The 27,660-nt window shown below is 39.9% G+C and overlaps 1 long non-coding RNA gene across 2 annotated transcripts in view; it reads left to right on the forward strand.

The window, feature by feature from the left end:
- LOC141424839 (uncharacterized) overlaps positions 1-27,047 on the forward strand; it is a 136,778-nt gene extending 109,731 nt beyond the window's left edge. For both annotated transcript variants that reach the window (XR_012449797.1, XR_012449802.1), the window contains one exon: positions 25,911-27,047. This is a non-coding gene — a long non-coding RNA (uncharacterized lncRNA). The remainder of the gene's footprint in view (positions 1-25,910) is intronic.
- The last annotated feature ends 613 nt before the right edge of the window (positions 27,048-27,660 follow it).

Below are 27,660 nucleotides of genomic sequence, written 5' to 3' on the forward strand. Positions count from 1 at the left end.
GCCATAGAGTCTGCCAGGCCTATCTGCCCGCACTCCATCGTTCAGCCACTGTTTTATTTATCTTATTAATGATGGCACATAGATTTTGCTATTATAGTTAAAGTCCTCAATCTTTGGAAAGGCATGTTTGGTTTCAAATCTTGACTTTCTCATAACTAGCCATGTATTCTTAGATGAATTAAATAATCCTCTTTTATTATTAATCACCTTATATTTCAAATATGATCATTAGTAGTCATCCGCTTCACAGAAGCCAATGTGCGTTGAATGAGATTACTTATGTAAAGTTCCTAACATATAGAAAGAATCAAGAGACATTTTTGTCATTATTTTCTTGATTTACTTGTTTATAAGCTAGGGATGACAATATTGCGTACCTCACAATACTGTGAAGAGCTTTGGTTTTCTATTGCTGCGTAGCAAACCTAGCTAAACTTGGTGGCATACAATGTGTAGCATTTCTAATATTCTTAGGAAATACGGGTCACGAATTCTGAAGAAGCATGGTAGGTAGACAAGGCTCCAGATGAGGAGCCAAATGGCTGGTGCTGGATAATTCTGAAATAGCTTTGCCTGGTGGGTATGCTTGGGTCTCTCAAAGGATGGTTCAAGTGTCTCTGTCTGCAAGGGACTACCTGTGGCATTCTATGGTTTGGGATTCCCTCTGAATGGCAGTTGGATTCCAAGAAAAGCATCTCAGTTAGGAGCACTCGAATACCTTTATCCTGTCAAGGAAGTCCCCTTGATTCCTTAGTTTTATGAGTGTTCTTACCATGAAAGATGCTGGATTTTGTCCTATTCTTTTTCTAGGTTAATTGAGATGATCATGTGGCTTTTTGTTTGTTATCTATTAGTGCTGTATATTACATTAACTTTATTTATATGCTTTTGTTCAATCAATCTTGCATTCCTGAGATAAATCACATTTGGTCACGTGCATTAAATGAGATCATTTATGTAAAGTTCCTGACACGTAGAGGGGATCAAGAAATATTTTTGGTCTAGGCATAGTGGTGTACTGCCTGTACTTCCTGCTATGTGAGAGGCAAAGATAGGAGGATCGCAGTTCAAGGCCAACCCTGGCAAAAAAGGTATTAAGATCCAGTCTCAAAAACGAGCCAGGTGTAGTGGTGCATAACTGTAATGCCAACTAAGCACGAGGTGAAGATAAGAGGACTGAGGTCAGAGAGTAGCCCTGAACAAAAAACCAGAGACCATATCTGAAAAATAAACTAAAAGCAAAAAAAGGAGGTAGAGGTAGAGGTGGGAGTGTGGCTCAAATGGTACAGCAGCTAGTGTAAAGCCCTGAGTTCAAATCCCAATACTGCCAAAATATTTTTTTTTCATGGACCATTAAAAACCTGGATTTACTAATTTATAAGCGAGGGAGGGCAATAGTGCCTACTTCACAGCACTATGAATCCTTTTCATGTTCTTGAGTAAACATGGAAGAAAGCAAGCAGCATCCATGGTGCACAACCGGTTGGTTGCAAGCCAGACACTAAGGCAAGTTGAGATTGAAGAGGAGGGAAACTAGATTCGCCTCCTGCTGGAGCAAGGTCTTAGCCTACTGCAAAAGTGCGTGTTGGATGATGAGAACATCATGAGCATCGTATTCCACAAACATGTAGGTAGCTCACTTATCACAGAACAGATGCATAGCAAGAGTCCTATAAATGCAAGCAAATGATGCTGTTGTTATTTTAGTAATTCCTATGAGGCACAAGTTCCTGTTTTGATTGATTTATACTCTAGTGCATGAAAAGATTGTATAAGGCAGTAAATACAATAGTCTACTATGGTGGACTCCCATAATATCATGATGAGTTCTCAGAGGAAGAAGTTTTGTTAATTCTCTTTTGTCTAAGGAGAGCCTACCTCTAAAGCAGAAAGAAGGTCCCAGAGCAATTCAGTTTCCTGTCACTTTGGAGCTGGGACATAATGGCAAGATCAATGTTCACTAAGTTGACTAATCTTTCATAGCCAATGAGATTTACAAATTGAAATTCTTACTTCTTTGGTCAGTTAAGAGAACCTCTTCTAAATCCAAGGGGACAATTCAAAATATCTGTCATATTTATCTAGAGGCAAAGCAGGAAGGTACAAAGGCTCAGTCTAACTGGAGAAGTGATCCTTGGACTGGAGTCTGGTCTGCCTGAAGGGGAACTGGCCAGCATGAGGAGTCCAGGAGTGCAGCTTAGAAAAGACTATGGAAAAGAAGAACAAGGAAACTGACAAAATTCTTCATATCTGTACCTTTTGTGTGGTCTTGAGGTTTTTGGTCTTTGTGTTAACATTAGTTGTATATTCAACTGGTCTTCCCTCCTTGATCTTCCGCACCCCCTAAGATAACATGCTCTTAGAGGGAAGACACTATATGTTTGTAACTTCACATTGCCAGATTCACTGTGGACCCTCAACATATGTTTAAGAAATAAAGATTTTTTTATTTTCATGTCCAAAGACATACCACACCTTAATATTCAATAAGAACTTGCCAGCCCAGGTTCCCAATCAATTATCACCAACACAGTTTTTGAGAAAAATAATCAAGATGCCAAATGTCATGTTTAATGTGTATCTGAGTACACGTGTGTTAGGGAAGAAGGTTGGTGGGGAGAGTGATGGCAACACAGCCTCATTTAGATTTTCTTAATGGAAAGGCCGTCTGGCAGCATTTTTCACAAAGCTGAGGCTTCCAGGAGCCAAAAAATTCACAGGTCTCAACATGCTTCTTTCTTATCCTTGAAGAGAACAAGTCTTTTCCTCTATCTTTCCCACCAGCAGCCCCAGTGGAAGTCTCAGATGACCACGATGATGGAAAAATACATTACAGTGTTCTCCCTTTGCCCCGAAGGAGATCCTCCGGGCTATTTCCAAACAAGTTTGGCTGGAGAAGGAGAGAGAAGGATTTTCACACATAGGGTTGAAGCTATATGCTAAATTGCCTGCAGGAGGTTGAAATTAGGAGTGCTGCTTTCTCCTTAAAGTGGTCCTCAGCAGCTCCAAGACAGCTGCTCAGTAGTCTTGATGCTCCTGAATGTCCTCTTAACAAAAACCTTTCGCTGACGTTTGCCAGTGCACAGAATTTATTATACATTCTGGAATCATTAAAAAAAACAAATTGCTTTCTGGGTAATTTCATTTTTATACTACCTACAGGCAAATCAAGGCCTAATTTGAAGTCAATCTGTTTTGGAAAATGTCTTTTTCACTGTAAATTTTAATTACTGTTTGTTGACCAAGAGAGATTTTAATAGGGAAAGTGGTGCGTGGTGCCAGGGCAGATGTCTCCCAGAAATGTGTACCATTTTTGGAGCAGGCAGAGATGCCAAAGTACAGTTTACCCATATTCCATTTTCTGTGTGATCACCACATAATGGCAGAGAATATTTATGTTTCATGTCCAAATTTTATGAGGCATTAGCAGAATAAGAGGTGGCCAGGACAAAGAACAAATGTTCTTAACAGAGACAGCTATAAAGCAGTCATGTAAGGGTATTGCAAAATGTATATAATTTTTTAGACTTCCAAAAGTCTGTTCTCCAGGATATCTTACTCTAACTCAGTAAATATGATTTCAAATATTGATACTGTTACTGGAGTCCCACAGCAGAAGCCCAACTCCAGGGGGTCCCAGATGACTAGTTTCTAGTCTCTTGTCTCAAAAGAAATAGGCAGAGAAACTGCAGGTGAATGAGGAAAAGGAACTTAAATTTCAGTGTGGCCACATTGGGAAGACAGGTCCAAGGGCTGTTTGAGGCCAGCCTGGGCTATGTAGCAAGACACTGTATCACACACACACACACACACACACACACACACACACACAAACACATTTAAACAACAAAACATTAATTTAAAAAAACCCACAGCAGCAGAAATGAGTCAAATTTTCAGAACTGAGTCTTAAACAGATTATTTCTTGAGAAGTGACAAAGAAGAGCAAGAGCTGGTTAGATAGCTGACGCTCCCTCAAAACTGTTGTTCCTACTAGCTATTACTGAGAGGCAATCCAACTCACTCTTAGAGACATCAACAGTAACCAGTGTACTAGACTGACAGGTCCTGGATGAAGAATTCACATGGGGAAATTGCTTGTTGCACTCCACAGCGTTAAGGATAGACTCAAATGGCTGGAAGTGACACCAGTAGATGAAGACTATTGTCATCTGAAAGCTTCTTCCTGACATGTCTGGTTCTTAGTCTGGAATGACCTGGATGCCGGACTCAGCTGAGACTGTCAGAGCATCTCAGGTAGCTTCTTCTCTCCCTGTGGGCTTCGCTTTCTTCCCTCATTGACTTTCAGTGGAGTCAGACATCTTTCATTTCAGCTTAGGGTTACAAGAATGAATGTTCCAGCAATGTACTAGCTTCAAAAGGTACAGTTTCTTCCAATTTTTATTGTGTTAGAAAGTCACAGGCTCAAATTCAAAGAGATAGGATAAAGTTGTCTTTTCTCAATGGAGGCAATCTTTTCATTGTTTTCTTTGGCTATATCAAATTGTATGTAGCAAGGGGTTTCATCATGACATTTTCACACATGCATACAATGTACTTTGTTCATATTCGCCAATGGGGTCAGCTTTAAAGAATTTGTAGGCATGTTCTGTAACTATGACACCTTGGAGGGAGACAACCACTCAATCCAAAAAGGATTTAGTCACTGGGCATATGCCTGCTCATTTGGGATGATCTGACTTTATTAAGACCTATATTATATTATATTCAAATTTATTTTTATATTATAGTATACATTGGCAATTACAATATCACTCATATTTGTCTTTTAAGTATATCATTAATATCCATCTCCATAAATTAGTGAATTAGCAAATTCTTGAGAAGTTAGTAAAATCGTAGAATGTAAAGGCTTTTCACTTGTTGTTGTTATCTTGTTTTGTATTTGTTTTTAGACAAGGTCTTGCTATATTGCTTAGGCTGGCATGGAACACACAATGTAGCCTAGGCTGGCATGGAGCTTTCAATCCTCCTGCCTCTGCCTCCCAAGTGCTGGGATTACAGGTATGTACCACCACACCCTGACAGCAAGTTATGTTTAGTGACAGCAAATTCTAAACAAGTCTCAGGTCTGTATTCTAAACTGTATAAAGCAATAGTGTACAGCCCTCAAATCTTTCAACAAATATTCATTTAACACCCATCATGTGGCAGGCACTATGCTCCAAAATGGAAATATACCAGTGAGCAAAATCAGAGGTAGGAAAATAGTTCACTGAGAATACCACATTTGCAGAGGACAAGAGTCCTGTAGTCTTTGGCACCCATTTTGAACCCTTTAGTCCTCCCATTATCAGTCTCCATCTTCCAGGTGACAAGAACCAGGAGTAGATTTCTACATTTGATGGCTAGAAAAAAACTGAAGAGATTTGGGCAAATAAATTCAACAGGCATACTGTCCACAGCCTAGCTCTGCTAAGGCAGTGGGATAGGTTACCAAGAGATCAAAGAAAACAGCCAAGATAGTTTGTGAGGTGTGCAGTTTATTGAAACTTACTAACGGGGAAGATAAACTTGCTAAGGAGCTAACAGGGTGTAAACCTCACAAGGCTCATGTTCAGTGGTGGCTGATAGATTGTGGGCTGGACAGAAAAACCTTGCCAAGACATCCAGTGACTGTAGGATGGACAAGGGACCTTGCCAAAGCCTTAAGTGGCACCAGCTAGATAGGAAATCCCATTAGGAGTTTGAACAGTGATCATTCTGTTAGCTCCTTAGTAAGTTTACCTTCCCTGTTAGTAAGTTTAAATAAACCATATACCTCACAAACCACTAAGGTCCAGGGATGGGACCAAGAGCCCCTCTCCCTCACGAACTGCACCTGATTATTGCAGGGAGCAGGGTTTAGGGATGGACTGCATAAGCAGTGACATTAATACCTTAGTTTGCTCTGTCTTTGCATAACCAGCATCCCAAGCAACAGCTGACTTATGGGTGACCAGGGAACCACTAGTTTTGCCCAAGTTCCCTGTAAGTGTAAGAGCGAGTCAGTGGCTCTCCAGATAGCCCCGATCTGAACATTCTGATCTCTGCGTTTTCATCGTTTCCTTGACTTGGCAAGATTCTTGGAAACAGAAAATGAAGCTGTTTTCCTCAGGGATCACACAAGAGGAGAATCCTAAAACAGCCCTGGGTGGCCCCTGCTATGCTGTGCATATGGTTTGAATTTCTCCCTCCAGGACTCATAACGTGGAAATTTGGTCCTCAGGTGACAGTACTGGAAGGTGGTGGGACCTTTAAAGAGCAGGGCCTAGTAGGAGGTTCTTAGTTCAACTAGGGGTGTGTCTTCTAAGGGATTGTGGTACTGCTGCCTCTCTGGCTTCCTGTCTCTCATGTCGGCTCTCCCTTTCCGAGGCACTCCTGCCACTGTGGTACAGTCTGCCAGGGTGCCCTCGCCCTCACCAGAATATGCTGCTGGGACTTTGAGTGTCCCAAACTATGATGTAAACAAAAGTCTTTTCTCTATGAGTACCTAGCCTCAGGTATTTCATTACAGTAAGAAAAAAATGTACTAGTGCACCCAAGAACATTTCTATCTAATCACACCCTTGCTATCATTAACCCAGTCTTTCGGATTTCCTCCCTTTTCCAGAATTCCCACATGACCAATGTGTGATTGTGGCTTCCTTGCTCACAGACTTTTTTCTGGTGGTCAGCAGCCCTCTCTGCCTTGGATCAGAGGGAAACAAAATTTTATTCACTCTGTCCGTATAGTCCTTCCTGGTGCACACATGGACTTCCTGAGAATTGCTGCCTGAGGAGTATCTTTTTCCCTTTTTGATGGAAGTTACTGCAAATCCTCATTTACTCTGTTGAAAATCTTTGTGCTTATACAATGAAAATCTAGCTTTCCATCTTTCACACTGCTGTAGTCTGGATGTTTGCATCCCTCTCATGTTGAAATTTAGTTCTCAGGGTGTTGCTATTAGGAGGTGGGGCCCTTGGGAGGTAAAAAGGTCAGAACCTTTAGGAATGGCATTAGTGCCCTCATAAAGAGGCCCCTTCCACCATGTGAGGATGTAGTGAGAAGGCATCCCCTGTGAGGAGCAGACCCCCATCAGACACGGAAGCTGATGACACCTTGACCTTGGATTCCAGCCTCCAGAACTGGGAGAAATCAAACCCTGTTGTGTATAAGCTACCATGCATATGTTTTTTCCCTCTTTTAAAAAATTTTTATTGTACTGGGGGATGCATGGTAACATTTACAAAAGTTTTCACAATATGTCAAAGTTGAATTCACTCCCTCCATCATTCACTCCCCCATTCCTGGAACAGTTTCAACATGTCTCATTTTTCCATTTTCATACATGAGCACATAGTATTTCCAGTACACTCACCTTCCTACACCTTTTCCTTATATCTTCCCGCTCCCACTGGTGCCAGCCCCCAGACATGACTGTTTTACCTTCACATTTGCTATTTTGTGATAGCAGCCCAAATAAATGGAGGGCCACAGACACACTGATGTACTTATTTTCAGATTCTGAGCATTGTCATTTTTCCCAAATCACTACAATTGATTGCATCTCTAGGTGTGAGTCACAAATAATGAAATTAACTACTTGGAGGTGGAGCTAGGAGGACTGCAGTTCTAAGTCAGCCCTGGCAAAAAAAGATAGTGAGACCCCATCTCAACAAACAAGCCAGACATGGTGGTGGAGGTAGTAGGATTGAAGTCTAAGGCCAGCCAGAAAAATCAGGAGACCCTATCTGAAAAACTAAAGCAAAAAAAGCTGGTGGAGTGAGCAAAGTGTAGAGTGCTTGCCTAGCAAGTGTGGGGCCCTGAGTTAAAAAAACAGGAAAAAAGAAAGAAAGAAAGGATACTAAAATGACTCTCTGTCCGTTGCAGGGTGGAACCTCCAGAGACCCAGGCTAAGAGGTGAGATCCACATGCACAATAATTAAGGTTCATGTTTGGGGTCTCTGTGAACATGTCCAGGGTGGCTCAAATCAAATCCTGCCTTTCTGGAAAAAAAGTTATTAAATTTCAAGTATTTCAAGTATTCTTTTACCTTGGGAAACAAACAGTTCTGAGAGCATCTCTCAAGCTGCTTGTGTTGGCCCTTCCCACACCCCAACTTTCCTGTGAGAACATTCCAGCCAGAGCTGAGTTTGGCAGCCATTGAGTCAGAAGACCCTTCTCAAGAGGACATGGTGACTGTGATTTCTGGCCCAAGGAGCTCAGTTTGAAATAGATGAGGTGTCCAGGGAAAGCTCCAGGGAGAAAAGAAATGAGCAAGGCGGCTCTGGCCTGCACCTCCGACACCCTTCACTGACCTGCCCAGCCTGAGGGGGTGGTGGAGGACCCATCCAAGGGCTCCACTGGCTAGATGTTTCCCACTGTCCTGCATCTGAAACATCTTTTGACATATGTCATCTTCTTTAGAGCTGCAGTACCAAAATTCATCTCTATAGCACCTCTCCCCTTTGAATAATGCTGTCCCAAGTGGTGGGAAAACATTATTTAAATTCAGCTTAAAAAAAAAAAGAAGCAAAACAAAGAAAAAGAAACAACCCTATACTCCTTGGTGCAAGCCAAGGTCTTCACAAGCCAAAAACAGAAAAAAAAAAAAAAGAAAATTTGCTATGTTTCTGGGATGTTTTATTTTATGGTATTTGAAGGAAAGTCCACTATTCTCAAAGAAGAGGGTTCAAGTGATTTCAAAATACCAACAAGCTAAAGATTATGATCTGTAGTAGAAAAAGGAAATCAAGGCTAGTAGATCCTGGAGCTGTAATGTGGATTGACCTGAGAAAGCTGGTTTTCTTTTCTAATTATCAAACTTTAAAACTGAATTTGCCCTCACAAAGCCACAGTTAGGGGCAAGAAATGGAATCTTCATAGGCAATGGTTACTGATAAAGATTGAAAGGCACTGAAGTGACTGGGGAAGAGAGGCAGCTGAGATGAGGCCAGTGTAGACAATTCTAAGGAAAAGAAAGAGTGCCTCTGGCAGGTAAAGAGTTAGAATCCTGATGGAGAAGGAGACCAAAGGCTCCAGTGTTTGTCAGATAAGAATATAAGCTTGGGATTACCTCAAGAAATTTACCTACCCTTTCTTTGTTTCCTCATCCCTAAAATCCCTAAAATGAGGATTAGACTCTACCTCAAAGGTTGTCAAGAGTTGCATATATGCATACATGACGACTGGCATCGTGCATGACACGTAAGGATTGTCGATGCAACTTGTCATTGTCATATCACCATAACTGCCATTACACACCTTACTTCTGAAAATACAATTTATTACTTCAAGGGGGACATTAATAATGTCAACAATAACAAGTTTCATAAAGAGATCATACAACTAAACAAATAGAGTAGGCCATGTAGAGCATAATTTTGCTTTTAAAAAAACATTATCTTGCAACAGAAGGAATTACAAGAATCCAGGTAAAATCAATAGAGAGAGGTTCCTCAAAAAACTAAAAATAGACCTGCCATATAATCTGGTTGTCCTACTTCTGGATATATGCGAAGGAAATGTAGAGAGCACATCAAAGAGATGCTGCACCCCACGTTTACTGTGGTGCCATTCACAGTAGCTAAGAATGGAATTAAAGCTGGTGTCTGCCAGTGGTTGAATGGATAACAAAAACATGGAATGTACACACATGAAATGTTATTCATACTTAAAGAAAAATGAAATCCTATTATTTGCAGCAGACTGAATGGAACTAGAAGACATTACGGTAAGTGAAATAACCTAGACACAGAAAGAAAAGTATTGCATGTTCTTTTTCATAGGTGGAAGTTTAAAAAAAGTAGACCTGAATATAAAATCATGATACTTGAGGTTGGGGAAGGTGGAGAGGCAGGGAGGATAAAGGAATTCAGGAATGGATCAATACATACTATATGCATATATCGAAATATCACGTTGAGCCCCATTAATGTGTACAATTAATATATGTTAATGAACTCTTTCAGATATGCATATGTTGTAAGTAGAATAATGACACAAAGACTATCCACACTACATTCCTAAACCTGTGTATATGTCACATTGCATGGTAAAATGAACTCCAAAGATAGATCAAGCTAATGGATTTTATCCATTAGATGAGATGATCATTCTGCATTATCTGATTTGGCTCAATGGTAGGCAGAAGAGCAGGTCAGAAAGATGGAACATGTGAAAGACAACCTGCCAGTTTTGTTGGCTATAAGATGGAAGGAAGGGGCCACAAGCCAAGAAATGCAGTGGCCTCCAGAAGGTGGGGATGGTTCTTTGTTTATAGCCATCAAGAAAATAGGGATCCTAGTTCTATAAACCTCATGGAACAGAACTCTTCCAACAGCCTGAATGAGCAGAAAAGGAATTCTCCCTTTAGAAAGGAAGGCACCTTGTTGATACCATGATTATATTTTCATGAGAGAGACCTGTATGAGATTCTGATCTGTAGATAATTGTAAAACAAACTATTTACATTGCTTAAGCTACTAAATTTATAATAATTTATGTCAGCAACAGAAAACTAACACTGTATCCAAAAAAAGATGTTTCCCCGAAGAGTTCTGAAAATTTTTAGGTGCCTCTTATAATCCATTTGCTATTTTATTTTTTATTTTTTTTTCTTTTATTATTCATATGTGCAAACAAGGCTTGGTTCGTTTCTCCCCACTGCCCCCACCCCCTCCCTTACCACCCACTCCAGCCCCCTCCCTCTCCCCCCCACCCCCTCAATACCCAGCAGAAACTATTTTGCCCTTATCTCTAATTTTGTTGTAGAGAGAGTATAAGCAATAATAGGAAGGAACAAGGGGTTTTGCTGGTTGAGATAAGGATAGCTATACAGGGCATTGACTCACATTGATTTCCTGTGCGTGGGTGTTACCTTCTAGGTTAATTCTTTTTGATCTAACCTTTTCTCTAGTTCCTGGTCCCCTTTTCCTATTGGCCTCAGTTGCTTTAAGGTATCTGCTTTAGTTTCTCTGCATTAAGGGCAACAAATGCTAGCTAGTTTTTTAAGTGTCTTACCTATCCTCACCCCTCCCTTGTGTGCTCTCGCTTTTATCATGTGCTCATAGTCCAATCCCCTTGTTGTGTTTGCCCTTGATCTAATGTCCACATATGAGGGAGAACATACGATTTTTGGTCTTTTGGGCCAGGCTAACCTCACTCAGAATAATGTTGTCCAATTCCATCCATTTACCAGCGAATGATAACATTTCGTTCTTCTTCATGGCCGCATAAAATTCCATTGTGTATAGATACCACATTTTCTTAATCCATTCGTCAGTGCTGGGGCATCTTGGCTGTTTCCATAACTTGGCTATTGTGAATAGTGCCGCAACAAACATGGATGTGCAGGTGCCTCTGGAGTAACAGTCTTTTGGGTATATCCCCAAGAGTGGTATTGCTGGATCAAATGGTAGATCGATGTCCAGCTTTTTAAGTAGCCTCCAAATTTTTTTCCAGAGTGGTTGTACTAGTCTACATTCCCACCAACAGTGTAAGAGGGTTCCTTTTTCCCGCATCCTCGCCAACACCTGTTGTTGGTGGTGTTGCTGATGATGGCTATTCTAACAGGGGTGAGGTGGAATCTTAGCGTGGTTTAATTTGCATTTCCTTTATTGCTAGAGATGGTGAGCATTTTTTCATGTGTTTTTTGGCCATTTGAATTTCTTCTTTTGAGAAAGTTCTGTTTAGTTCACGTGCCCATTTCTTTCTTGGTTCATTAGTTTTGGGAGAATTTAGTTTTTTAAGTTCCCTGTATATTCTGGTTATCAGTCCTTTGTCTGATGTATACTTGGCAAATATTTTCTCCCACTCTGTGGGTGTTCTCTTCAGTTTAGAGACCATTTCTTTTGATGAACAGAAGCTTTTTAGTTTTATGAGGTCCCATTTATCTATGCTATCTCTTAGTTGCTGTGCTGCTGGGGTTTCATTGAGAAAGTTCTTACCTATACCTACTAACTCCAGAGTATTTCCTACTCTTTCTTGTATCAACTTAAGAGTTTGGGGTCTGATATTAAGATCCTTGATCCATTTTGAGTTAATCTTGGTATAGGGTGATATACATGGATCTAGTTTCAGTTTTTTGCAGACTGCTAACCAGTTTTCCCAGCAGTTTTTGTTGAAGAGGCTGCTATTTCTCCATCGTATATTTTTAGCTCCTTTGTCAAAGATAAGTTGCTCATAGTTGTGTGGCTTCATATCTGGATCCTCTATTCTGTTCCACTGGTCTTCGTGTCTGTTTTTGTGCCAGTACCATGCTGTTTTTATTGTTATTGCTTTGTAATATAGTTTGAAGTCAGGAATTGTGATACCTCCTGCATTGTTCTTTTGACTGAGTATTGCCTTGGCTATTCATGGCCTCTTGTGTTTCCATATAAATTTCACAGTAGATTTTTCAATCTCTTTAATGAATGTCATTGGAATTTTGATGGGAATTGCATTAAACATGTAGATTACTTTGGGGAGTATCGACATTTTTACTATGTTGATTCTACCAATCCATGAGCATGGGAGATCTCTCCACTTTCTATAGTCTTCCTCAATCTCTTTCTTCAGAAGTGTATAGTTTTCCTTGTAGAGGTCTTTCACATCTTTTGTTAGGTTTACACCTAGGTATTTGATTTTGTTTGAGGCTATTGTAAATGGAATCGTTTTCATACATTCTTTTTCTGTTTGCTCATTGTTAGTGTATAGAAATGCTAATGATTTTTCTATGTTGATTTTATATCCTGCTACCTTGCTATAGCTATTGATGATGTCTAGAAGCTTCTGAGTAGAGTTTTTTGGGTCTTTAAGATATAGGATCATGTCGTCTGCAAATAGGGATATTTTGACAGTTTCTTTACCTATTTGTATTCCTTTTATTCCTTCTTCTTGCCTAATTGCTCTGGCTAGGAATTCCAGTACTATGTTGAATAGGAGTGGAGATAGTGGGCATCCTTGTCTGGTTCCTGATTTTAGAGGGAATGGTTTTAATTTTTCTCCGTTAAGTATAATGCTGGCTGTAGGTTTGTCATATATAGCTTTTATAATGTTGAGGAACTTTCCTTCTATTCCTAGTTTTCTTAGAGCTTTTATCATGAAATGATGTTGGATCTTATCAAAGGCTTTTTCTGCATCTATTGAGATGATCAAGTGGTTTTTGTCTTTGCTTCTGTTAATGTGGTTTATTACGTTTATTGATTTTCGTATGTTGAACCACCCCTGCATCCCTGGGATGAAGCCTACTTGGTCGTGGTGAATAATCTTTTTGATGTGTTGCTGAATTCGATTTGCCATTATTTTGTTGAGGATTTTTGCATCAATGTTCATTAAGGAGATTGGCCTATAGTTCTCCTTTTTGGAGGTATCTTTGCCTGGTTTTGGGATAAGTGTAATACTGGCTTTATAAAATGTGTTTGGCAGTTTTCCTTCCCTTTCTATTTCATGGAACAGTTTAAGGAGGGTTGGTATCAGTTCTTCTTTAAAGGTCTGATAGAATTCAGCAGAGAATCCATCAGGTCCTGGACTTTTTTTGGGGGGAGACTCTTGATTGCTGCTTCAATTTCATTTTGTGTTATAGGTCTATTCAGGTGATTAATTTCCTCTTGGTTCAGTTTTGGATGATCATATGTATCTAGAAATCTGTCCATTTCTTTTAGATTTTCAAATTTATTTGAATATAGGTTCTCAAAGTAGTCTCTGATGATTTCCTGGACTTCCATGGTGTTTGTTGTTATCTCCCCTTTTGCATTCCTAATTCTACTAATTTGGGTTTTTTCTCTCCTCATTTTAGTCAGGTTTGCCAGGGGTCTATCGATCTTGTTTATTTTTTCAAAGAACCAACTTTTTGTTTCATTAATTCTTTGTATGGTTTTTTTGGTTTCTATTTCGTTGATTTCAGCTCTTATTTTTATTATTTCTCTCCTTCTATTTGTTTTGGGATTTGCTTGTTCTTGTTTTTCTAGGAGTTTGAGATGTATCATTAGGTCATTGATTTGGGATCTTTCAATCTTTTTAATATATGCACTCATGGCTATAAACTTTCCTCTCAAGACTGCCTTAGCTGTGTCCCATAGGTTCCGGTAGGTTGTGTTTTCATTTTCATTGACTTCCAGGAACATTTTAATTTCCTCTTTTATTGCATCGATGATCCATTCTTCATTAAGTAATGAGTTATTTAGTTTCCAGCTGTTTGCATGTTTTTTGTCTTTACTTTTATTGTTGAGTTCTACTTTTACTGCATTGTGGTCAGATAGTATGCATGGTATTATTTCTGTTTTCTTATATTTGCTGAGGCTTGCTTTGTGCCCTAGGATATGATCTATTTTGGAGAAGGTTCCATGGGCTGCTGAGAAGAATGTATATTGTGTAGAGGTTGGATGAAATGTTCTGTAGACATCTACTAGGTCCACTTGATCTATTGCATATTTTAGATCTTGGATTTCTTTATTGAGTTTTTGTTTGGATGACCTATCTATTGATAATAATGGAGTGTTAAAGTCTCCCACAACCACTGTGTTGGCGTTTATATATGCTTTTAGGTCTTTCAGGGTATGTTTGATGAAATTGGGTGCGTTGACATTGGGTGCGTACAGATTGATGATTATTATTTCCTTTTGGTCTATTTCCCCTTTTATTAGTATGGAATGTCCTTCTTTATCTCGTTTGATCAATGTAGGTTTGAAGTCTACTTTGTCAGAGATAAGTATTGCTACTCCTGCTTGTTTTCGGGGGCCATTGGCTTGGTAAATCTTCTTCCAGCCTTTCATCCTAAGCATATGCTCATTTCTGTCAGTGAGATGAGTCTCCTGTAAGCAACAAATTGTTCGATCTTCTTTTTTAATCCATTTTGTCAAACGGTGTCTTTTGATGGGTGAATTAAGTCCATTAACATTAAGCGTTAGTACTGATAGGTATGTGGTGATTCCTGCCATTTAGTTGTCTTAGTTGTTTGAAGGTTTGATTGTGTGTACCTAACTTGATGTTACTCTCTACTGTCTTGCTTTTTCTTATCCTGTGGTTTGGTGCTGCCTGCCTTTTCATGGTTAAGTTGGGTGTCACTTTCTGTGTGCAGGATCCCTTGCAGAATCTTTTGTAATGGTGGCTTTGTGGTCACATATTGTTTTAGTTTCTGCTTATCATGGAAGACTTTTATTGCTCCATCTATTTTGAATGATAGCTTTGCTGGGTAGAGTATCCTGGGGTTGAAGTTATTTTCATTCAGTGCCCGGAAGATCTCACCCCACGCTCTTCTTGCTTTTAATGTTTCTGTTGAGAAGTCTGCTGTGATTTTGATGGGTTTACCTTTGTATGTTACTTGTTTTTTCTCTCTTACAGCCTTCAATATTCTTTCCTTAGTTTCTGAACTTGTTGTTTTAATGATGATATGTCGTGGAGTAGTTCTATTTTGATCTGGTGTGTTTGGTGTCCTGGAGGCCTCTTGCATTTGTATGGGAATATCTTTCTCTAGATTTGGGAAATTTTCCGTTATTATTTTGTTGAATATATTACACATTCCCTTCGCTTGCACCTCTTCTCCTTCTTCGATGCCCATGATTCTCAAGTTTGGTCTTTTGATGGAGTCAGTGAGTTCTTGCATTTTCTTTTCACAGGTCTTGAGTTGTTTAATTAATAGTTCTTTGGTTTTTCCTTTAATTACCATTTCATCTTCAAGTTCTGAGATTCTGTCTTCTGTTTGTTCTATTCTGCTGGATTGGCCTTCCGTTTTGTTTTGCAGTTCTGTTTCATTCTTTTTTCTGAGGTTTTCCATATCCTGGCTGTTTTCTTCTTTATTGTTGTCTATTTTTGTCCTGAGTTCATTTATCCATTTATTCATTGTGTTCTCTCTTTCACTTTGGTGTTTATACAGTGCTTCTATGGTTTCCTTTATTTCTTCTTTTGCTTTTTCAAATTCTCTATTTTTATTGTCTTGGAATTTCTTGAGTGTCTCCTGTACATTTTGGTTGACCCTATCCAGTATCATCTCTATAAAATTCTCATTGAGTACTTGTAGTATGTCTTCTTTTAAATTATTCTTATGGGCTTCATTGGGTCCTTTGGCATAGTTTATCTTCATTTTGTTGGAGTCTGGATCTGAGTTTCTGTTCTCTTCATTCCCCTCTGGTTCCTGTACTAATTTTTTGCTGTGGGGAAACTGGTTTCCTTGTTTTTTCTGTCTTCCTGTCATTGTCCTTGGTGTTGTTACTGTCCCTGTACTGTGTGCAATTAAGTATTTTCTAGCTTGTAATAATAACAATGGTAATATTGAGAATGGAAGAGTGAGTTGAGATGGAAAGCAAGAAGTTAAAGAAAAGGAGAAAACAAATATACAGACAAGAGGGAGAAAGCAGAACAAGGTGTCAGACAAGAGAGTTTCAAAGGTATAAACAGGGAGTGTTAGTGTACTAATCGATAGTAAGCTGAACAGACAATAGAGAGACAGAGAGAGGATTGAAAATCAAAGATAAAAAAAATAAAAAATATATGAAAGTAATATCTATTTATAAAAATGAATTAAAATAAAATGGAAAATAGAAAATTAAAAAAAAAAAAAACCAAAAATCTTCCAAGTTTATATGCAATGCAATTTCAGTCTTAATAATTTGGATGTCCGTCTCAATCTCCAGTCCTGGAGTTGGTGCCTCAGATGTTGTTCTGTAGTTGTCTCATCAAAGGGGATGCATAAAGTAGAACAAAACTACACTCACACACACATAGAAGAAAAAAAAAAAAAAACCCACCAAGTGTCCCCAGTTCAAATGCAATACAGTTTCAGTAAGTTTTCCGGCTTGCAGGTGTTATTCGGTTGTTCTCTCATCAAAGGTAGGGAGAAAAAGAAAAAAAAGCGTCTGGAGGCAGTTCTGAGAGTGGTATCTGCAACTGTGGCTTGCCTGCCTGCTGCTCTCAGCCTGTAGCTGGCGGCATTATTTATGCAGATCTCTGGGGTGAGCTAGCACTCACCTGGTCCCACAGGCTTTGTTTGCTCAGAGTTCTCCTGTGGGGGGGGGGCCTCTGCTACAGGCTTTCCCCTTTCCAAGCACTGGGAAAGGTGACACTGCCCCACGTTTATTTACAGTTCATGTGGGAAGTGGGTCTTCCCTCCTCTCACAAGGGTCCCCGCTCCTGGTTGCTGGGCGCGCCCCGCTTCCGCCAGAGGCTCTCCAGCCCGCCCGGCTCTTTTATTTACAGTCCCAGGAAGGATTCCCTTCCCCCAATCTTCAGCGCTCAGGGCGCCCCACCCTCTTTCCAGCGTGTCTTAACTGTTCTTATTGCTTAGTACTCAGTTTCTCTTTTTTCCCGGGTGGAGGTCAGTCTGTCCAGGGGGCTATGCTGCTCTGGCCCAGGCTTGTCTGTGGGGCTACCGCGGTACCGCGAAGCTCACCTGGTCTGCGTCTTCCCAAGCTGTATGGGCACCGGCCACTGGCGGCCCCCGGGGCCCTCCTCGTTTCTCCGTTTATCGTGAAGTGGAGATTCTCTGCGCCGGCTGGAGATGTGGAGGAGTCAAAGTTATGCCTTTTCTCGGTGATTATGCCTGCAAAGTGTGTCTCCAGCGTCTCTCCAAGATTTCACTATAGGAGGCTCGCTTTCTGCTTCCTACCTCTTGCCATCTTGGAATCTCCCTATTTTATTTTTTAAAAACACAACATAACTTAGTGAACTAGGCATTATTATTTTCATTTTATGAATGACAAAAGATCTTCAGAGGGGAAAATTAGGAAATAACACAACAGTAACCTCAGGTCCTCCTGACTTGAAAAATCATGGTGTAACCAGTTTATCCTTCTCCTTCCCCTAGGCCTGAAAAACTTAGGGAAGATTTTGTTATGAAGATGACAGCAGTGTATGAGTGGGGGATTTCACATGGTTCTTCTGTCAGACCTGTTTTATTAGTGAATAGGATTTTTCCTGTCTCATAGAGAACTTGCTTTAACCCAGATATCCAAAGCTAAATTTCTCTTCCTTCATACCCAAATGCTCATGTTATACTTATAAGGTCTTGTATCTGAATATTCAAGAGTATTATAGTCAACTGTAAGAGCAAATGTACTGTTTGAAATAAGAAAGCCCTGTTTAATAATTTAACACAGACCCTTTTGAGGCTTGTTAAACAGAGAAAGATCTCCAGGTAAGAGAGATGGGTGATTTTTATCGTTCCAGCCTGTCTTGTCCTCACTTGATCATTGGGAGGCTTGCTTATTCCTACATCTGTCTCCAGGTTATCTTTGTCATCTGTGAACAGGCCCAGATCTTGGATTCTCTAAAAATAACTAAGATAGACTCCTTCATTCAAGTCTTTCCAAAACATGAAGGGCAAACTCAATGGGATAAAATAAAAAGCACAGGAGAAATAAAGCAGTTCCTCTTGGAAAGCTCAAGATTTGGGTTGTATAGATACTGTTTATGGCCATTCACCTGCAGTTACACAAACTGACCCTATCATCAAGAATGACTGGAATAGCAGGCTTTGTGTGTTGTCTTATTTAGCAATACCTGCTCTAACTCATACAATAAAAATAGAGAACAGCTTCAAGAGATCTTAAACCTTTCCCTTAAAGATAAAAGGAACCAGTTTACACTCTTAACTCTTGACTCTTTCTCTTGAAACACATTATCTTCCTCAGTCAATGACTTTATGGATGATGTCATCCTTTAACTTAGAGCCTACTGTTGGATAAAATGATGACATTGTTTCTAAAAATACCCACCCAAAGCATTTCATACAAAGTATGAATAAGTATCTTATTCATGTCCCTAGTGAGCCTCAAGATAATTTTAAATCGCATGTAGTTCCCTATTTTTCTTTTAAAAATTATGTCATTTTAATATGCATAATTATTTTGATGCATTTAATTTATTTAATGTATAATGAAATTTAAACAGCATAGTAAACTGCAAACTTAGCTTATTTTGCTCAAACTAAGCTTGAATGAGTTTTAAGGGGGGCTGATTTTTAAAATGCTGTTGCATTTATCCATGAGAGAGTGACTCATGATTATGCCTTTAAAACAACAAGGAAAGTAGGCAAAACAGATGAAATGCCTGTTTCCAGACTTTGAACAATGGGCAGTACCAACTGGCAAGCAAAGGAGGTTATTGGTATGATCACCCTAGTCTTTTGCCAGAGTGAGCTCTGGACCCCAACACAGGGGGAAGCAACCCAGTCAGGGCTGTTGGTCTCTCTGAGTTGATGAGCCATGGAGCAGAGTTTAAGAAGGCTTCGGCAGTTAGAGTTGTGGGGCAAAGTTGAATAGAGTTAAGCCTTGCACAGGGTTCAGAAAGTCAAATTAACTCTTTGGTTGAATAACAATCTAAATGTGCATGCAGAAAAAATTTCCAAGGCCAGGCAAAAAGCAATGCTGGGAAAGGAGCCATGAGAGAAGTTCTGCAAGCTGAATGATTTCCAGATCTTCTCCCTACCCATAGTGGCAAGGTCTTGTTGCCTGCATGGAGGCACTCAGTAGCAATCACAGAAGTAGCCCTTGATTAAATCAGGTTCCTCAAGACCTATCCTGAAAATCCTGAGAGGGAGACTGGGAAGAATTGAGCTGGCCATTAGTGGGATTAACAGCCTTCCAGGAAAAGCCACTTGTTACAGAAATATAACAAAATCCAGAGAATAAACGAAAACCACAATGTCTGATACCAATAACAACATGCTATAGAGAGAGAATAAATGTCAGAGAGCTAGAAGAAAAATTAATACGTGTTATTGTTGAGAAGCGATGATAGAGATGGTGGACTTAGCAGGCAAAGGCATTTAAGCCTATTTGTAAAGGCATTTACAACCATTACAAATAGGCTCAATATGGTCAAGGGTTTAAGGAAGCAGCCATGATGCATGTGAGAGATATAAAAAAAGAGCGACTGGAAATTCTAGGAATGGAAATGCAACATATGAAATGAAAATTTTACTGAGTGAGAATAACTGCTTATTAGACACTGCAGGACAGAAAATGTGTAGATTAGAAGACAAAGCAACATTAAAAATACAAATTGAATTGCACATAGGATATAAATACTGATAAGAGATTCCGTGGCTATGGTACAATAGCAAGCACTCTAACATACATGCAATAGGAGTCACAGAAGAAGAGGTAGGAGGAGGAGCAGAAAATACAAATGGCAGATTTGATGGAAAATATAAACCCAGAGATCTAATAAAATCAATTAACCCTAAGCAGGACAAACACGAAATAACATGAAATCTCACCAAAATCAAATTGCAGCTAACCAAGTATGCAGAGAAGTTCCTAAAACCTATTAGAGAAGGGGAAAGACATCACATACACAGGACCAACAATACAATCAACAGCAGGCCTCTTGTTAGAAACTAGACAAATCACAATATAGCACAGTAACATTTTTAGTATACTGGAAGAAAAAGTGAAGCTGTCTATTTAGAATACTATACCCAGTGTAAATATCTGTGAAGTGTAAAGATGAAATAACAGCATTTTCAGTAAGTGATACCTGGAGAAATTGTTGCCAATAGATCTGTACTTCAAGAAGGTTAATGAGGAAAAGGAAAATGATACCAGATGGAAACTTGGATCCACACCAAGAAATACACAGCATCAGGAATGACATTTGGGTAAATACAAAAACCCTTCTTCTCATTGTTAAAGTTTTTGATTTTTGAAAAAAATTACTGTTTAAAGCCAAAAGTAACATGAGAATGTATTGTGTGGTGTGTAATACATGTGGAAGTAAATTGTGTAAGAACGATAGCACAGAGGGTAGGAGAAATCAAGTGCACTGCTGCAAGATTGTTACCCCGCACCTGAAGAGATATGACTTCATTTGAGGAGGGCCTGCATTAAGTTAAAGATGCATATGGCAATCATTGAGAAAATCAGACAAGTTTATTGCAATGGTGCTTAATTAAACAATGTTATAAATAGTTTGATTGGTTGATGTGCCAACAATAGAACTAAAATCAAATCTTGAAAAATATTCAATGAATCCAAAAGAAAGTAGGAATAAAGGGGAAAAAAAGAACAAATAAGATAGGGACAAAATAGCAGAACTAGCGAGGTTCACAACAACAATAGTTGGTATCTTTGTTATTATTTTAATGTAAGTACCCTTAATATAAATGATCTAAGCAGTCATTAATAGACAGAGTTTATGAAACCAATCTCAGCAAAAAAATTAAATCTGTTAAACAAAGGTGAGTAGATAAGGCAAAAATCATGGAGACAGTGTAATGATGACAAAGTTTTGGTTGGCATTTTTATTAAAATATAATAACAGCATTAATTTAGTTAAAAAGCACATACACAATGTTGGAGAATGGAGGTGAGAGTGTGGAAAGTTTCAGTTCTCAGATAATATATAGGGATAAAGAAATCATCATGTCTGATCAAATCTCACAATGTAAATTTCTAGGTGTTTCTCTAATGTAATCCTCAAAGGTTAAGGGTGGCCCTAAATAATCTATACATTCCTAATAAGGCTTCAATTTAATTTTATGAGTTATACTTACTTTCTTTTGAATATATTTTAGCCAATAATGACAAGTGGGGAAATAATGTCTATAGTTTTACTAGTTGATATATTAGTGCTTTTAATGAAAACATAAGTAATATTCCTGTATATTTTGTCTTATTTGATGCTTATAACTCTTGAAAATAATAATTTATTACTTCAAGTTTTCAAGTATGAAAACTGATGTTCAAATAGGTTGAATGTGTTATTTGTATTTTACAGTACTTGTGGCTTAAGCGAGATCATCTACTTACAATACCTGATTCTAAGCCCCATCACATCTGCATCCCACCTTCAAGCTCTGCTAGGAAAGGACTCTTAGTAAATACCCGGGCTCTCCTTTTACTTACAGAAACAATCTTGTTTGTCAGTGCTGGGCTTGAACTCAGGGCCTTATGCTGACTAAGCAAACACTTTACACATGAACCATGCCTCTAGCCCTTGTTGCTTTAGTTTATTTTTTGGATGAAATCTCACATGTTTGTCTGAGGCCAGGCTTGGACCATGAGCTTCCTATCTCTGCCTCCTGTGTCACTGGGATTATAGGTGTGCCACCACAATACACCTTGAATAGAAATATTGTAGATTTTTCTTCCTAGCTGTCTTATTTCCAAGCTAAGAGGTACTCATTTTATTAGCGCATCTTAAGCCATACTCTTTCTCCTTGGCATTCTGCTTCCCTATATTCAATATAATACCACAAAGACCTACAGAGTCACCCCCATGTCTTCCTTCTTTGCCCCTTTCTATTGGGTATTGAAATCAGCCAGCTTAGATTCAGAGCTGGTCTTACCAGGTCCTACCTGTATAACCTTGAGTAAGTTAAAAAATGATTCCAAGTCTCAGTTGTTCAGCTCTGAAGGATATGAGAGTGGATGTTTCCCATGCCATGATAGAATTCACTGATATCCATCATGTAAAGCTCTTAGCTGAGTATTTACAGTAACACTTTCTGAAAGCTACTGATCTTCTGGTTACTGTTATTGTTGTGATTAACAGAAATAACAAATATTTTCTTACTAGCACTAGTTTTCATTCTGCTCCTGGTTAATTCTCAAAAGCCAGGAGTTTGCTATGGATATGGAGCTCAGGGAAGCTTGACCTAATGAGCCCACAGCAACAATGGAGATGCTGCTCTTGAAATGGGACTGGCCCAAATTGAGATGTGCCATACAGAAAAAAGGAGGTCAACTATCAATTAATTATATGTTAATTACATGTTGAAATTACAATATTTTAGATATTGGGTTAAATCAAATATAATACATTATTTCACTGTTATGTTTAGGTTTTTCGTATGGCTACTAGAAAATTTAGAATTAGAAATGTGCATCCCTGTTGTCAGTGTTTGCTTCTTCAGTGGACAACTATACTGCAGGGTCAGCTCTGAGCTACACACTGACCTTCCAATCTGTTTACAATCAAAGACAAGTTCTAGAAAATCACAGGGTTTTTATTAATGGAGAAACATATTAAGTTCCACAGGGATGAAGGTATAGAATTCAACAAATGTTAGCCAGTATTTTTACTGTGATTACTTCTGTGATAAGTGTGAGGCTGTATGATTCTCTCTGCCTCAGAAGTGAGAATCATTTAACCGACTCGCACAGTTGACATGTTTCTGGACTCAGTGGGAGAATGCTTCCCAGAACTGTTGGTCCCAGAGGCAACGTGGCCAGCAGCCGGGGGCCAGATTCATCATCTTGGGTTGGTGGAAGCTAGTAAAGACATCCTGTGTTATCCACTCTTACTGCACTGGGGGGAGGTCTACAGATGGAAGATTTGTGGGTTGCTGACTTGAGTGGTGCAGAGGAAGGAGGTTTGTGTAAGGACACTGGGGATGACTGCTCTTTTACCACATTCTCTGGGAACTGACTGGCTTCTCTACCCTGTGTCTCACCCCCACCAAGGTTTCTAAGGACCAAAGGTTCTCCTTGTGAGGTGCAGACCACTGGTGATTTATTCACTGCTGCTCTGCCAAGGGCTCATGGTGTTTAACAGGTCTCCACCAGAGCATCTCATCTTCCTTCCCCCTGTTCCTGCATTTCTCAGTATTAGATGCTAAATAGATTTGGATGGACAATTTGGCTCACTCTGCTTCTTCCTGGCCACTGCCTGTATTAGCTCCCCCAAACAAAACCCGAGCTGACAGCAGCAATTTATGAAGGGCAGTAAGAAATGAGGTATGCAGAGCAGTGCTCCCACGGAGCTGACCCACGAAGTGCTGAGGTCTCTATTTCCAGGCCAAATCGCGCAAATGATGGGGCCTGGCCCCTGCAATTGCAAAGATCAAATGCGTCAAGGTAACTCACAGAAAATAGTTTGTATCCAGAAACCTGGAATTGGAAGAGTGCTGTGGGAGTTACCTAACCCCTCACCCCAGCACTGCTCAGAGTTCCGATACCTCCTGGACTGCTGCATCCTAGAGTTATGTGTGATCTCTCTAATCCTGCCCTCGCTGGTCTTGAGCTCCAAAGAGAAAACATGCAGGATTTCCTTGTATGGCTTTCCTTCTGATGTGTTAGTTGTAAGGGCAGCATCGGCATAGCTTGGTAACGCTTTCCAGATCTCAAAGGCATTCCTGGTGCTGTTGTGCCTCGCATCACTGCCTTCCTGTAGCAGAGATGTGGATATTGTTCTGGTGACATGGCCAGCTTCATGGGGCTTATGTTTCACTGGTGGAATGTGGTGCCTCAGGGGTCAGAAGGCGCTGATCATGAAAGGCCAACATGCTTCCTCAATCAGACACTCCTGTCCCAGAGCGACATGTCGGGGAGCTCCACACAGCTCCGCACACGATTGGAAACATGCTCTGTCAGACCTTGAAATCCAGAGGAAACAAAATCAGTATGTCAAACTGCCACTTCTGTAAAGAGTGTGTGTGTGTGTGTGTGTGTGTGTGTGTGTGTGTGTGTACAGATGGCTCCAGACTTAATGATTTGACTTGCGGTTTTTCGACTTTATGATGGTGTGAAAGTAAACCCATATAACCTTCCACTTTCAGTACAGTTTTCAATAATTACAAGAGAGTTTCAATACTTAATTGCAAAATGGATTTTTCCCAACTGTAGGCTAATGTAAGTGTTCTGAGCACAGTAGGATATTTTGTAGGTCAGGTATAGTAAGTGCATTTTTCACTTATTATATTTTCAACTTATGATGGGTTTATCAGGACATAACTCTGTCATAAATTGAGTGAGGTGTGTACATGGGCACACACATTCTTGTACATATGCACGTATACATATGTAAATGCACATGTGCACAGAGTATATACACCTAAGCATGCACCTGTACAGTATGCACATGCAGTAATCCTGCCTTACTTGACTGAGTCCAGTCAAAAACATAAAGTCAAAAGAAGTTTCAAAAACAAAAATTTTAAATTCCTATTGCATCATAGAGCTCAGCTGATGTGGACAAGCTCTTGTCAGTCCCACGCTATTGTCAATTATGTTTAAATCATTGTGTGATCTTTGTTTTCCTGCCTCCCCAAAGCAAATTGTGCCATAACACCAGGTAAAAGTTATGGTAATCCTCCCAAGCCAAAAGAGCATGAAATCTGCTTAAGTGATAAAGTGAGATTTTGAGATTTATTGAAAGGGGCATGTCTTTTTTTTTAATTTGAAAACTTCAGTTTTTCAAATGAGCATCAACACAGACTGGAAATATGGCAGGAACAATGCACTTTTCTCTAGTACTGAATCACTATGTACAAATACAGGAAAAGGAGAGGACAAATTATTCAAAAATAATTACTTTTGTTACTGAAACAAAGTGACCTGAAAAATGGCACCACAGAAAATGAAAACAAAACAAAAACCCAAAACCCAACAAACACATTCTGTACACACAAGCCTAAATAGACAGATTCTGTGTTGTAAGATAAGTTCTCTGCAGGTCAGAAAAGAGAACCAACTCCCCCTCTCTCCAAAATCTCATGTAAAATGCATGGGCGGATACCACTGGCTAAGAAGATGATAATTTGGTTCTTTCTTGGCTTTCTCTTTGATTGCCAGTAATTGCATGATTTTAATGTTAAAAAATTAATCATCTCTTTCTTCTACCTGTAGGACTAGCATGTTTTCTCATTTGAGGCAGAGTCTTTTCAAATATGAAGCACTGATGTGTTTGAGATCTGATTTGCCAGCCTCTTCCCAAACCTGTGGCAATCTGACCTTAAAAACTTTTAAAAAGCTGTTTAGATATAAGGTATGAGTATTACGTTATTAATATTCTTTTAACCCAAGCCAGCAACATTTACCATACCGTGGCTTCTAAAACAGCTGGAGCCTGGGGTCTGACATGCATATCTGATTTGACTCTGTAGGCCTTCACAGATTTCCTGTACTGTCCAGAAAAACTGAACACACAAAGAAAAAAAAGGGAGCAAACTGGCAACAGTCCTTGCTCAGGAAAACAAAATCCTCATGCTTTGTGCTTTTGATCCATTCAGACACAAAAACCAGAGAGAAAGAACAACCTTACATGGGAAAGCGGCCTGTCTTCAGGAAGTTGGGTGTTTGGGGAACGTGAATCCAGTGGCTGCACTGTGATGCCGAGCGCCGCGCATCCTGGGCCGGAGCCGGGAGCCCACGGAGAGCAAGGTCTGCTGTTGTCTGCAAATCGCGTGGCTACACCTGGGCACACACACAGGTGTAGGTCAGAGGCCACTGAAACCTGGACTCAAAGCTTGCCAACCGACTCCTCATGCAGTGACAGCCTCCAGGAAGGCCTAAGGTGGCGCTCTTGTCGCCTAACTCCAGGGAGCCCTTCATCCTGAGCAGCCTGGCCTAGTTAGCCTGGGTCCCTGGAGGTTTGAGTGGAGCAGCCAAGCCCAATCCCTCGGGTTGGTGCAGTCCTGACTCTCAAACACAGCCAGCTTTATTATTGGACACCAAAACTCTGTCCCTGAAAATAAATACATCGAGGGGCCGGGAGGGAAAGGTGTGTTTCAAACAAATGACATTTGGGAACACTGGAAATGATATCTGGAGACAAGGTGGAGTTTATGGGGTGGAACTGGGCACTCATCTTCCCTGAGTTCCAACAGAGGGAGGCCTCCCTGCCTGTTTCCTTTCCTCCCTCAGCTCTTCCCCATTTGCTCAATCATCCCAAGGAAATTGGAGAAATAAAAGCAATTCTGATAATAATGGAAAAAATAATGTCTGTTGGGCAGAAATTTATGTATTTTAATAGTTTATGTGCAGTAGGATAACTATGGTTAACTAGAATTAACTAAATATTTCAAAATAGGCATTAGAAAGGATTTTTAATGTTCCTGACAAAAAGAAATGATGTTTGAGGTAATAGTATATGAAATGACCCCATCTGATCATTCTCACATTGTGTATTTGGCTGGTAACATATGCAATTATGATGTGTCAATTAAAATAAACATATATTTAATCAATCAAGATTATTGGGACCATACTGAGCCCCTTAGAGACACACATGTGCCCTTAAACACACACACACACACACATGCACACACACACCCAGGTTTTTGCAAAAATGTTAATTTATTATGTCATAACCCTGTGACTGAGGTTCATGGATGTCGGTGAACAACCCGGTGCACTGAAATCAATTGTGATGAAGCAGAGCAGAGAGCAGCCTAGAGTTCTTGGATATGGTGTTTATACCTCCCAGAGAGCAGCCAGCACCTGGAATCCAACCTCTGTGGGGTGGTTGTTCTGCCTTCTGAGTGTTTAGAGAAGACAAACAAAAGTGACAGCAATGTAGAGAAGAGTCAGTGTTGACCCATGCACTAGGCAGGCTCAAGTTGCTTCAGCTTAAAGTGACTTGGTCTGCAAAATTCGGCAAGGCTCTGAAGTCACCCCAGAAGTGTGTGCACAGGAATTGTCAGATTTTAATTTCTTTTCAATCAAATTCCATTTTACCTCAGGTGGAAGGGATTTCAGTCTTCACAGTCTTTAGAAAACATGGTTCACAGTGATTGCATTCAAGCAAGGTTGACAGGTACTGTTTGTTTCTGGGCTGAGGAAGCATGAAGCTCCACCCTCCAACTCTCTTCTAACCCAGCAAGCTTCAAAACCACACTTTCCAGATGACATCACTTCATGGAGAAAAAGGCCACAAGATCCACATGACATTTTCTGGAAGCAACAAAGATGTCTTTGTTAGGTTGAGTCAGGGATATTCTGGGATTAATTTATCTCCGTATTTCCCAGCACTACCTGATG

This window comes from Castor canadensis, chromosome 7, assembly GCF_047511655.1.
Source record: "Castor canadensis chromosome 7, mCasCan1.hap1v2, whole genome shotgun sequence".
Classification (NCBI taxonomy): domain Eukaryota; kingdom Metazoa; phylum Chordata; class Mammalia; order Rodentia; family Castoridae; genus Castor; species Castor canadensis.